A 14,169-nucleotide genomic window follows, 5' to 3' on the forward strand; every position below is an offset into this window, starting at 1 on the left:
TTGCATTAACAAATCTGCAACGACTAGTACAACAAGGAAACGAGCTCGAAGCGAAGAAAATGAACATGTAAACGATCGTTTGCAATGCCAACCAGAATGCCTTTTCAAAGACTATCGACAGCAAGCGAAACGTTTTAGACACGTGTCAGATATCACTGCTTGCAAAAATTCTTCTTACGCTCACCAAACAACTACAGTGCCAATTGGAAGAAGAATCAATTTCAGTAAAATATCTGATGTTGGTCCATCTTTCCCGAACCTGTCATGCTCTTCGTTGGTTACCAGTGTTCTGCGAGGTCAACATGGTCGGCGTTGTCAGCAAAACTTGCGCACGTGTGCTGTTGCATAAAATGTTGCATCATTTTATTATTTTCATTTTCTATATTAAGTATATGTTTGTTCCAACCTTTTGTATTAAAAAAAATATTATTCAGCTTTTCTTTATTGTTTTGTCTTTATATATGCGCACGTATTTATCTGTTATGTTTCAGTTTTCAAATGTTATTCATGTAATTTCATGGTTCCAAATATACAGCAAAGTTCGTGTATTTCATTCATGTTTCAACTACCAACTTCCAATCAGTTATATCTAGAATTATGTTAAGGTTTACAATTTGAGCGGAATCGAAATAACATAAGAGTAGAAAAAGCAAATGAATAACTTCAGCCTTTGAAAAAGATCTCCCCGTCGGGGAATCGAACCCCGGTCTCCCGCGTGACAGGCGGGGATACTGACCACTATACTAACGAGGAAGACGTGACAGGGTAGCATACCTATATTGGCTGGTGTTATTTCGCGTTTTGAATAATAAGAAAGAAAAAAAAAGCTTCTGAGTTTGGAATGTCACATTTACAAATTAATATATCATATCAACTCTATCCATATTTTTGTTAACAATTGTATGGTTTACTAATCGAACCGTGTTTCCTATACATCTCAGATGATAGAAATATTCAACATTAAACGTAAGACCACTTGCAAACAAATTAAATTGCATTTGAACTTTATTGATTTGTGTGTCTTTCAAAAAGAACAAGAATTTGTGATTTCAAAATAATAGCTAAACACATTTTTGTTGAATACTGTAAAGTTGTAAAACCATCAGTGATAATTGGAAATATTATTTTAATTGGCTGGTCATTATACGTGTATATTTATCAACAAGCTTTAGATATCTCTAGTTTAACTAAGTGAAGATTTATATTCAGTTGAGTACTTATTCAAGGTACTGAACAACTTATTGTGTATATTTGTCTTTAGTCGTTTGCTTTGATGAGATTGAAACCGAAAAATACTTGATAAACTGATTAAAGAGGTAATACAGATTGTGATTAGTACATCAAAGGGACAGCCGTTCTGCAAGCGGGTGGTCAATGAATTTGAAAAAACAACACTGATAAGGTTAACAGAAAATTTCAGCAGCGCTTCATTAGACAGTTCTCCTTTTTTCTTTGTAATTATCAAAATCAGCTTTGCTGCCTATATAAATACGGAATCAACTACTTGGCTTATACTTCGTTTGACACAATTATAAAAGCGAGTTCAATTTATCGCAAGACGACTTTAGTAATAAAATGTCACCCAATGCTGTTGAGAACTGCAATGCAATCGGACTCCTGAGCATGAGTTTCTGTGAAACGCTTCACGTGTCTCCAAAGATTGAAATATTTCATACAGCGAAACCAAGACGTAGAATGAAGAGACAATCAACCAACAGTAAACCCACTTGCATTAACAAATCTGCAACGACTAGTACAACAAGGAAACGAGCTCGAAGCGAAGAAAATGAACATGTAAACGATCGTTTGCAATGCCAACCAGAATGCCTTTTCAAAGACTATCGACAGCAAGCGAAACGTTTTAGACACGTGTCAGATATCACTGCTTGCAAAAATTCTTCTTACGCTCACCAAACAACTACAGTGCCAATTGGAAGAAGAATCAATTTCAGTAAAATATCTGATGTTGGTCCATCTTTCCCGAACCTGTCATGCTCTTCGTTGGTTACCAGTGTTCTGCGAGGTCAACATGGTCGGCGTTGTCAGCAAAACTTGCGCACGTGTGCTGTTGCATAAAATGTTGCATCATTTTATTATTTTCATTTTCTATATTAAGTATATGTTTGTTCCAACCTTTTGTATTAAAAAAAATATTATTCAGCTTTTCTTTATTGTTTTGTCTTTATATATGCGCACGTATTTATCTGTTATGTTTCAGTTTTCAAATGTTATTCATGTAATTTCATGGTTCCAAATATACAGCAAAGTTCGTGTATTTCATTCATGTTTCAACTACCAACTTCCAATCAGTTATATCTAGAATTATGTTAAGGTTTACAATTTGAGCGGAATCGAAATAACATAAGAGTAGAAAAAGCAAATGAATAACTTCAGCCTTTGAAAAAGATCTCCCCGTCGGGGAATCGATCCCCGGTCTCCCGCGTGACAGGCGGGGATACTGACCACTATACTAACGAGGAAGACGTGACAGGGTAGCATACCTATATTGGCTGGTGTTATTTCGCGTTTTGAATAATAAGAAAGAAAAAAAAAGCTTCTGAGTTTGGAATGTCACATTTACAAATTAATATATCATATCAACTCTATCCATATTTTTGTTAACAATTGTATGGTTTACTAATCGAACCGTGTTTCCTATACATCTCAGATGATAGAAATATTCAACATTAAACGTAAGACCACTTGCAAACAAATTAAATTGCATTTGAACTTTATTGATTTGTGTGTCTTTCAAAAAGAACAAGAATTTGTGATTTCAAAATAATAGCTAAACACATTTTTGTTGAATACTGTAAAGTTGTAAAACCATCAGTGATAATTGGAAATATTATTTTAATTGGCTGGTCATTATACGTGTATATTTATCAACAAGCTTTAGATATCTCTAGTTTAACTAAGTGAAGATTTATATTCAGTTGAGTACTTATTCAAGGTACTGAACAACTTATTGTGTATATTTGTCTTTAGTGCATCGTTTGCTTTGATGAGATTGAAACCGAAAAATACTTGATAAACTGATTAAAGAGGTAATACAGATTGTGATTAGTACATCAAAGGGACAGCCGTTCTGCAAGCGGGTGGTCAATGAATTTGAAAAAACAACACTGATAAGGTTAACAGAAAATTTCAGCAGCGCTTCATTAGACAGTTCTCCTTTTTTCTTTGTAATTATCAAAATCAGCTTTGCTGCCTATATAAATACGGAATCAACTACTTGGCTTATACTTCGTTTGACACAATTATAAAAGCGAGTTCAATTTATCGCAAGACGACTTTAGTAATAAAATGTCACCCAATGCTGTTGAGAACTGCAATGCAATCGGACTCCTGAGCATGAGTTTCTGTGAAACGCTTCACGTGTCTCCAAAGATTGAAATATTTCATACAGCGAAACCAAGACGTAGAATGAAGAGACAATCAACCAACAGTAAACCCACTTGCATTAACAAATCTGCAACGACTAGTACAACAAGGAAACGAGCTCGAAGCGAAGAAAATGAACATGTAAACGATCGTTTGCAATGCCAACCAGAATGCCTTTTCAAAGACTATCGACAGCAAGCGAAACGTTTTAGACACGTGTCAGATATCACTGCTTGCAAAAATCCTTCTTAAGCTCATCAAACAACTACAGTGCCAATTGGAAGAAGAATCAATTTCAGCAAAAAAACATCTGATGTTGGTCCATCTTTCCCGAACCTGTCATGCTCTTCGTTGGTTACCAGTGTTCTGCGAGGTCAACATGGTCGGCGTTGTCAGCAAAACTTGCGCACGTGTGCTGTTGCATAAAATGTTGCATCATTTTATTATTTTCATTTTCTTTATTAAGTATATGTTTGTTCCAACCTTTTGTATTAAAAAAAATATTATTCAGCTTTTCTTTATTGTTTTGTCTTTATATATGCGCACGTATTTATCTGTTATGTTTCAGTTTTCAAATGTTATTCATGTAATTTCATGGTTCCAAATATACAGCAAAGTTCGTGTATTTCATTAATGTTTCAACTACCAACTTCCAATCAGTTATATCTAGAATTATGTTAAGGTTTACAATTTGAGCGGAATCGAAATAACATAAGAGTAGAAAAAGCAAATGAATAACTTCAGCCTTTGAAAAAGATCTCCCCGTCGGGGAATCGAACACCGGTCTCCCGCGTGACAGGCGGGGATACTGACCACTATACTAACGAGGAAGACGTGAAAGGGTAGCATACCTATATTGGCTGGTGTTATTTCGCGTTTTGAATAATAAGAAAGAAAAAAAAAGCTTCTGAGATTTGGAATGTCACATTTACAAATTAATATATCATATCAACTCTATCCATATTTTTGTTAACAATTGTATGGTTTACTAATCGAACCGTGTTTCCTATACATCTCAGATGATAGAAATATTCAACATTAAACGTAAGACCACTTGCAAACAAATTAAATTGCATTTGAACTTTATTGATTTGTGTGTCTTTCAAAAAGCATAAGAATTGGTGATTTCAAAATAATAGCTAAACACATTTTTGTTGAATACTGCAAAGTTGTAAAACCATCAGTGATAATTGGAAATATTATTTTAATTGGCTCGTCATTATACGTGTATATTTATCAACAAGCTTTAGATATCTCTAGTTTAATTAAGTGAAGATTTATATTCAGTTGAGTACTTATTCAAGGTACTGAAAAACTTATTTTGTATATTTGTCTTTAGTGCATCGTTTGCTTTGATGAGATTGAAACCGAAAAATACTTGATAAACTGATTAAAGAGGTAATACAGATTGTGATTAGTACATCAAAGGGACAGCCGTTCTGCAAGCGGGTGGTCAATGAATTTGAAAAAACAACACTGATAAGGTTAACAGAAAATTTCAGCAGCGCTTCATTAGACAGTTCTCCTTTTTTCTTTGTAATTATCAAAATCAGCTTTGCTGCCTATATAAATACGGAATCAACTACTTGGCTTATACTTCGTTTGACACAATTATAAAAGCGAGTTCAATTTATCGCAAGACGACTTTAGTAATAAAATGTCACCCAATGCTGTTGAGAACTGCAATGCAATCGGACTCCTGAGCATGAGTTTCTGTGAAACGCTTCACGTGTCTCCAAAGATTGAAAGATTTCATACAGCGAAACCAAGACGTAGAATGAAGAGACAATCAACCAACAGTAAACCCACTTGCATTAACAAATCTGCAACGACTAGTACAACAAGGAAACGAGCTCGAAGCGAAGAAAATGAACATGTAAACGATCGTTTGCAATGCCAACCAGAATGCCTTTTCAAAGACTATCGACAGCAAGCGAAACGTTTTAGACACGTGTCAGATATCACTGCTTGCAAAAATCCTTCTTACGCTCATCAAACAACTACAGTGCCAATTGGAAGAAGAATCAATTTCAGCAAAAAAACATCTGATGTTGGTCCATCTTTCCCGAACCTGTCATGCTCTTCGTTGGTTACCAGTGTTCTGCGAGGTCAACATGGTCGGCGTTGTCAGCAAAACTTGCGCACGTGTGCTGTTGCATAAAATGTTGCATCATTTTATTATTTTCATTTTCTATATTAAGTATATGTTTGTTCCAACCTTTTGTATTAAAAAAAATATTATTCAGCTTTTCTTTATTGTTTTGTCTTTATATATGCGCACGTATTTATCTGTTATGTTTCAGTTTTCAAATGTTATTCATGTAATTTCATGGTTCCAAATATACAGCAAAGTTCGTGTATTTCATTAATGTTTCAACTACCAACTTCCAATCAGTTATATCTAGAATTATGTTAAGGTTTACAATTTGAGCGGAATCGAAATAACATAAGAGTAGAAAAAGCAAATGAATAACTTCAGCCTTTGAAAAAGATCTCCCCGTCGGGGAATCGAACACCGGTCTCCCGCGTGACAGGCGGGGATACTGACCACTATACTAACGAGGAAGACGTGACAGGGTAGCATACCTATATTGGCTGGTGTTATTTCGCGTTTTGAATAATAAGAAAGAAAAAAAAAGCTTCTGAGATTTGGAATGTCACATTTACAAATTAATATATCATATCAACTCTATCCATATTTTTGTTAACAATTGTATGGTTTACTAATCGAACCGTGTTTCCTATACATCTCAGATGATAGAAATATTCAACATTAAACGTAAGACCACTTGCAAACAAATTAAATTGCATTTGAACTTTATTGATTTGTGTGTCTTTCAAAAAGCACAAGAATTGGTGATTTCAAAATAATAGCTAAACACATTTTTGTTGAATACTGCAAAGTTGTAAAACCATCAGTGATAATTGGAAATATTATTTTAATTGGCTCGTCATTATACGTGTATATTTATCAACAAGCTTTAGATATCTCTAGTTTAACTAAGTGAAGATTTATATTCAGTTGAGTACTTATTCAAGGTACTGAAAAACTTATTTTGTATATTTGTCTTTAGTGCATCGTTTGCTTTGATGAGATTGAAACCGAAAAATACTTGATAAACTGATTAAAGAGGTAATACAGATTGTGATTAGTACATCAAAGGGACAGCCGTTCTGCAAGCGGGTGGTCAATGAATTTGAAAAAACAACACTGATAAGGTTAACAGAAAATTTCAGCAGCGCTTCATTAGACAGTTCTCCTTTTTTGTTTGGAATTATCAAAATCAGCTTTGCTGCCTATAAAAATATGGAATCAACTACTTGGCTTATACTTCGTTTGACACAATTATAAAAGCGAGTTCAATTTATCGCAAGACGACTTTAGTAATAAAATGTCACCCAATGCTGTTGAGAACTGCAATGCAATCGGACTCCTGAGCATGAGTTTCTGTGAAACGCTTCACGTGTCTCCAAAGATTGAAATATTTCATACAGCGAAACCAAGACGTAGAATGAAGAGACAATCAACCAACAGTAAACCCACTTGCATTAACAAATCTGCAACGACTAGTACAACAAGGAAACGAGCTCGAAGCGAAGAAAATGAACATGTAAACGATCGTTTGCAATGCCAACCAGAATGCCTTTTCAAAGACTATCGACAGCAAGCGAAACGTTTTAGACACGTGTCAGATATCACTGCTTGCAAAAATCCTTCTTACGCTCATCAAACAACTACAGTGCCAATTGGAAGAAGAATCAATTTCAGTAAAATATCTGATGTTGGTCCATCTTTCCCGAACCTGTCATGCTCTTCGTTGGTTACCAGTGTTCTGCGAGGTCAACATGGTCGGCGTTGTCAGCAAAACTTGCGCACGTGTGCTGTTGCATAAAATGTTGCATCATTTTATTATTTTCATTTTCTATATTAAGTATATGTTTGTTCCAACCTTTTGTATTAAAAAAAATATTATTCAGCTTTTGTTTATTGTTTTGTCTTTATATATGCGCACGTATTTATCTGTTATGTTTCAGTTTTCAAATGTTATTCATGTAATTTCATGGTTCCAAATATACAGCAAAGTTCGTGTATTTCATTCATGTTTCAACTACCAACTTCCAATCAGTTATATCTAGAATTATGTTAAGGTTTACAATTTGAGCGGAATCGAAATAACATAAGAGTAGAAAACGCAAATGAATAACTTCAGCCTTTGAAAAAGATCTCCCCGTCGGGGAATCGAACCCCGGTATCCCGCGTGAAAGGCGGGGATACTGACCACTATACTAACGAGGAAGACGTGACAGGGTAGCATACCTATATTGGCTGGTGTTATTTCGCGTTTTGAATAATAAGAAAGAAAAAAAAAAGCTTCTGAGATTTGGAATGTCACATTTACAAATTAATATATCATATCAACTCTATCCATATTTTTGTTAACAATTGTATGGTTTACTAATCGAACCGTGTTTCCTATACATCTCAGATGATAGAAATATTCAACATTAAACGTAAGACCACTTGCAAACAAATTAAATTGCATTTGAACTTTATTGATTTGTGTGTCTTTCAAAAAGAACAAGAATTGGTGATTTCAAAATAATAGCTAAACACATTTTTGTTGAATACTGTAAAGTTGTAAAACCATCAGTGATAATTGGAAATATTGTTTTAATTGGCTCGTCATTATACGTGTATATTTATCAACAAGCTTTAGATATCTCTAGTTTAACTAAGTGAAGATTTATATTCAGTTGAGTACTTATTCAAGGTACTGAAAAACTTATTTTGCATATTTGTCTTTAGTTCATCGTTTGCTTTGATGAGATTGAAACCGAAAAATACTTGATAAACTGATTAAAGAGGTAATACAGATTGTGATTAGTACATCAAAGGGACAGCCGTTCTGCAAGCGGGTGGTCAATGAATTTGAAAAAACAACACTGATAAGGTTAACAGAAAATTTCAGCAGCGCTTCATTAGACAGTTCTCCTTTTTTCTTTGTAATTATCAAAATCAGCTTTGCTGCCTATATAAATACGGAATCAACTACTTGGCTTATACTTCGTTTGACACAATTATAAAAGCGAGTTCAATTTATCGCAAGACGACTTTAGTAATAAAATGTCACCCAATGCTGTTGAGAACTGCAATGCAATCGGACTCCTGAGCATGAGTTTCTGTGAAACGCTTCACGTGTCTCCAAAGATTGAAAGATTTCATACAGCGAAACCAAGACGTAGAATGAAGAGACAATCAACCAACAGTAAACCCACTTGCATTAACAAATCTGCAACGACTAGTACAACAAGGAAACGAGCTCGAAGCGAAGAAAATGAACATGTAAACGATCGTTTGCAATGCCAACCAGAATGCCTTTTCAAAGACTATCGACAGCAAGCGAAACGTTTTAGACACGTGTCAGATATCACTGCTTGCAAAAATCCTTCTTACGCTCACCAAACAACTACAGTGCCAATTGGAAGAAGAATCAATTTCAGTAAAATATCTGATGTTGGTCCATCTTTCCCGAACCTGTCATGCTCTTCGTTGGTTACCAGTGTTCTGCGAGGTCAACATGGTCGGCGTTGTCAGCAAAACTTGCGCACGTGTGCTGTTGCATAAAATGTTGCATCATTTTATTATTTTCATTTTCTATATTAAGTATATGTTTGTTCCAACCTTTTGTATTAAAAAAAATATTATTCAGCTTTTCTTTATTGTTTTGTCTTTATATATGCGCACGTATTTATCTGTTATGTTTCAGTTTTCAAATGTTATTCATGTAATTTCATGGTTCCAAATATACAGCAAAGTTCGTGTATTTCATTCATGTTTCAACTACCAACTTCCAATCAGTTATATCTAGAATTATGTTAAGGTTTACAATTTGAGCGGAATCAAAATAACATAAGAGTAGAAAAAGCAAATGAATAACTTCAGTCTTTGAAAAAGATCTCCCCGTCGGGGAATCGAACCCCGGTCTCCCGCGTGACAGGCGGGGATACTGACCACTATACTAACGAGGAAGACGTGACAGGGTAGCATACCTATATTGGCTGGTGTTATTTCGCGTTTTGAATAATAAGAAAGAAAAAAAAAGCTTCTGAGTTTGGAATGTCACATTTACAAATTAATATATCATATCAACTCTATCCATATTTTTGTTAACAATTGTATGGTTTACTAATCGAACCGTGTTTCCTATACATCTCAGATGATAGAAATATTCAACATTAAACGTAAGACCACTTGCAAACAAATTAAATTGCATTTGAACTTTATTGATTTGTGTGTCTTTCAAAAAGAACAAGAATTTGTGATTTCAAAATAATAGCTAAACACATTTTTGTTGAATACTGTAAAGTTGTAAAACCATCAGTGATAATTGGAAATATTATTTTAATTGGCTGGTCATTATACGTGTATATTTATCAACAAGCTTTAGATATCTCTAGTTTAACTAAGTGAAGATTTATATTCAGTTGAGTACTTATTCAAGGTACTGAACAACTTATTGTGTATATTTGTCTTTAGTGCATCGTTTGCTTTGATGAGATTGAAACCGAAAAATACTTGATAAACTGATTAAAGAGGTAATACAGATTGTGATTAGTACATCAAAGGGACAGCCGTTCTGCAAGCGGGTGGTCAATGAATTTGAAAAAACAACACTGATAAGGTTAACAGAAAATTTCAGCAGCGCTTCATTAGACAGTTCTCCTTTTTTCTTTGTAATTATCAAAATCAGCTTTGCTGCCTATATAAATACGGAATCAACTACTTGGCTTATACTTCGTTTGACACAATTATAAAAGCGAGTTCAATTTATCGCAAGACGACTTTAGTAATAAAATGTCACCCAATGCTGTTGAGAACTGCAATGCAATCGGACTCCTGAGCATGAGTTTCTGTGAAACGCTTCACGTGTCTCCAAAGATTGAAATATTTCATACAGCGAAACCAAGACGTAGAATGAAGAGACAATCAACCAACAGTAAACCCACTTGCATTAACAAATCTGCAACGACTAGTACAACAAGGAAACGAGCTCGAAGCGAAGAAAATGAACATGTAAACGATCGTTTGCAATGCCAACCAGAATGCCTTTTCAAAGACTATCGACAGCAAGCGAAACGTTTTAGACACGTGTCAGATATCACTGCTTGCAAAAATTCTTCTTACGCTCACCAAACAACTACAGTGCCAATTGGAAGAAGAATCAATTTCAGTAAAATATCTGATGTTGGTCCATCTTTCCCGAACCTGTCATGCTCTTCGTTGGTTACCAGTGTTCTGCGAGGTCAACATGGTCGGCGTTGTCAGCAAAACTTGCGCACGTGTGCTGTTGCATAAAATGTTGCATCATTTTATTATTTTCATTTTCTATATTAAGTATATGTTTGTTCCAACCTTTTGTATTAAAAAAAATATTATTCAGCTTTTCTTTATTGTTTTGTCTTTATATATGCGCACGTATTTATCTGTTATGTTTCAGTTTTCAAATGTTATTCATGTAATTTCATGGTTCCAAATATACAGCAAAGTTCGTGTATTTCATTCATGTTTCAACTACCAACTTCCAATCAGTTATATCTAGAATTATGTTAAGGTTTACAATTTGAGCGGAATCGAAATAACATAAGAGTAGAAAAAGCAAATGAATAACTTCAGCCTTTGAAAAAGATCTCCCCGTCGGGGAATCGATCCCCGGTCTCCCGCGTGACAGGCGGGGATACTGACCACTATACTAACGAGGAAGACGTTACAGCGTAGCATACCTATATTGGCTGGTGTTATTTCGCGTTTTGAATAATAAGAAAGAAAAAAAAAGCTTCTGAGATTTGGAATGTCACATTTACAAATTAGTATATCATATCAACTCTATCCATATTTTTGTTAACAATTGTATGGTTTACTAATCGAACCGTGTTTCCTATACATCTCAGATGATAGAAATATTCAACATTAAACGTAAGACCACTTGCAAACAAATTAAATTGCATTTGAACTTTATTGATTTGTGTGTCTTTCAAAAAGAACAAGAATTTGTGATTTCAAAATAATAGCTAAACACATTTTTGTTGAATACTGTAAAGTTGTAAAACCATCAGTGATAATTGGAAATATTATTTTAATTGGCTCGTCATTATACGTGTATATTTATCAACAAGCTTTAGATATCTCTAGTTTAACTAAGTGAAGATTTATATTCAGTTGAGTACTTATTCAAGGTACTGAAAAACTTATTTTGTATATTTGTCTTTAGTGCATCGTTTGCTTTGATGAGATTGAAACCGAAAAATACTTGATAAACTGATTAAAGAGGTAATACAGATTGTGATTAGTACATCAAAGGGACAGCCGTTCTGCAAGCGGGTGGTCAATGAATTTGAAAAAACAACACTGATAAGGTTAACAGAAAATTTCAGCAGCGCTTCATTAGACAGTTCTCCTTTTTTCTTTGTAATTATCAAAATCAGCTTTGCTGCCTATATAAATACGGAATCAACTACTTGGCTTATACTTCGTTTGACACAATTATAAAAGCGAGTTCAATTTATCGCAAGACGACTTTAGTAATAAAATGTCACCCAATGCTGTTGAGAACTGCAATGCAATCGGACTCCTGAGCATGAGTTTCTGTGAAACGCTTCACGTGTCTCCAAAGATTGAAAGATTTCATACAGCGAAACCAAGACGTAGAATGAAGAGACAATCAACCAACAGTAAACCCACTTGCATTAACAAATCTGCAACGACTAGTACAACAAGGAAACGAGCTCGAAGCGAAGAAAATGAACATGTAAACGATCGTTTGCAATGCCAACCAGAATGCCTTTTCAAAGACTATCGACAGCAAGCGAAACGTTTTAGACACGTGTCAGATATCACTGCTTGCAAAAATCCTTCTTACGCTCACCAAACAACTACAGTGCCAATTGGAAGAAGAATCAATTTCAGTAAAATATCTGATGTTGGTCCATCTTTCCCGAACCTGTCATGCTCTTCGTTGGTTACCAGTGTTCTGCGAGGTCAACATGGTCGGCGTTGTCAGCAAAACTTGCGCACGTGTGCTGTTGCATAAAATGTTGCATCATTTTATTATTTTCATTTTCTATATTAAGTATATGTTTGTTCCAACCTTTTGTATTAAAAAAAATATTATTCAGCTTTTCTTTATTGTTTTGTCTTTATATATGCGCACGTATTTATCTGTTATGTTTCAGTTTTCAAATGTTATTCATGTAATTTCATGGTTCCAAATATACAGCAAAGTTCGTGTATTTCATTCATGTTTCAACTACCAACTTCCAATCAGTTATATCTAGAATTATGTTAAGGTTTACAATTTGAGCGGAATCGAAATAACATAAGAGTAGAAAAAGCAAATGAATAACTTCAGCCTTTGAAAAAGATCTCCCCGTCGGGGAATCGAACCCCGGTCTCCCGCGTGACAGGCGGGGATACTGACCACTATACTAACGAGGAAGACGTGACAGGGTAGCATACCTATATTGGCTGGTGTTATTTCGCGTTTTGAATAATAAGAAAGAAAAAAAAAAGCTTCTGAGTTTGGAATGTCACATTTACAAATTAATATATCACATCAACTCTATCCATATTTTTGTTAACAATTGTATGGTTTACTAATCGAACCGTGTTTCCTATACATCTCAGATGATAGAAATATTCAACATTAAACGTAAGACCACTTGCAAACAAATTAAATTGCATTTGAACTTTATTGATTTGTGTGTCTTTCAAAAAGAACAAGAATTTGTGATTTCAAAATAATAGCTAAACACATTTTTGTTGAATACTGTAAAGTTGTAAAACCATCAGTGATAATTGGAAATATTATTTTAATTGGCTCGTCATTATACGTGTATATTTATCAACAAGCTTTAGATATCTCTAGTTTAACTAAGTGAAGATTTATATTCAGTTGAGTACTTATTCAAGGTACTGAAAAACTTATTTTGTATATTTGTCTTTAGTGCATCGTTTGCTTTGATGAGATTGAAACCGAAAAATACTTGATAAACTGATTAAAGAGGTAATACAGATTGTGATTAGTACATCAAAGGGACAGCCGTTCTGCAAGCGGGTGGTCAATGAATTTGAAAAAACAACACTGATAAGGTTAACAGAAAATTTCAGCAGCGCTTCATTAGACAGTTCTCCTTTTTTCTTTGTAATTATCAAAATCAGCTTTGCTGCCTATATAAATACGGAATCAACTACTTGGCTTATACTTCGTTTGACACAATTATAAAAGCGAGTTCAATTTATCGCAAGACGACTTTAGTAATAAAATGTCACCCAATGCTGTTGAGAACTGCAATGCAATCGGACTCCTGAGCATGAGTTTCTGTGAAACGCTTCACGTGTCTCCAAAGATTGAAAGATTTCATACAGCGAAACCAAGACGTAGAATGAAGAGACAATCAACCAACAGTAAACCCACTTGCATTAACAAATCTGCAACGACTAGTACAACAAGGAAACGAGCTCGAAGCGAAGAAAATGAACATGTAAACGATCGTTTGCAATGCCAACCAGAATGCCTTTTCAAAGACTATCGACAGCAAGCGAAACGTTTTAGACACGTGTCAGATATCACTGCTTGCAAAAATCCTTCTTACGCTCACCAAACAACTACAGTGCCAATTGGAAGAAGAATCAATTTCAGTAAAATATCTGATGTTGGTCCATCTTTTCCGAACCTGTCATGCTCTTCGTTGGTTACCAGTGTTCTGCGAGGTCAACATGGTCGGCGT

General features: G+C 34.7%; 5 non-coding genes across 5 annotated transcripts; all 5 read right to left on the minus strand.

Moving 5' to 3' along the window:
- Window positions 1-681: 681 nt before the first annotated feature.
- Trnad-guc (transfer RNA aspartic acid (anticodon GUC)) lies at window positions 682-753 on the minus strand. The gene has a single exon. It is a non-coding gene; the product is annotated as a tRNA-Asp (tRNA).
- Window positions 754-2,408: 1,655 nt separating this feature from the next.
- Window positions 2,409-2,480, minus strand: Trnad-guc (transfer RNA aspartic acid (anticodon GUC)). Its single transcript has one exon. It is a non-coding gene; the product is annotated as a tRNA-Asp (tRNA).
- A 6,862-nt stretch (window positions 2,481-9,342) lies between these two features.
- Window positions 9,343-9,414, minus strand: Trnad-guc (transfer RNA aspartic acid (anticodon GUC)). The gene has a single exon. It is a non-coding gene; the product is annotated as a tRNA-Asp (tRNA).
- Window positions 9,415-11,073: 1,659 nt separating this feature from the next.
- On the minus strand, window positions 11,074-11,145 carry Trnad-guc (transfer RNA aspartic acid (anticodon GUC)). Its single transcript has one exon. It is a non-coding gene; the product is annotated as a tRNA-Asp (tRNA).
- Window positions 11,146-12,805: 1,660 nt separating this feature from the next.
- On the minus strand, window positions 12,806-12,877 carry Trnad-guc (transfer RNA aspartic acid (anticodon GUC)). Its single transcript has one exon. It is a non-coding gene; the product is annotated as a tRNA-Asp (tRNA).
- Between the last annotated feature and the right edge of the window lie 1,292 nt (window positions 12,878-14,169).

The sequence above is a fragment of the Ascidiella aspersa genome, chromosome 3 (genome assembly GCF_963924565.1).
Source record: "Ascidiella aspersa chromosome 3, kaAscAspe10.2, whole genome shotgun sequence".
In the NCBI taxonomy this organism is placed as follows: Eukaryota; Metazoa; Chordata; class Ascidiacea; order Phlebobranchia; family Ascidiidae; genus Ascidiella; species Ascidiella aspersa.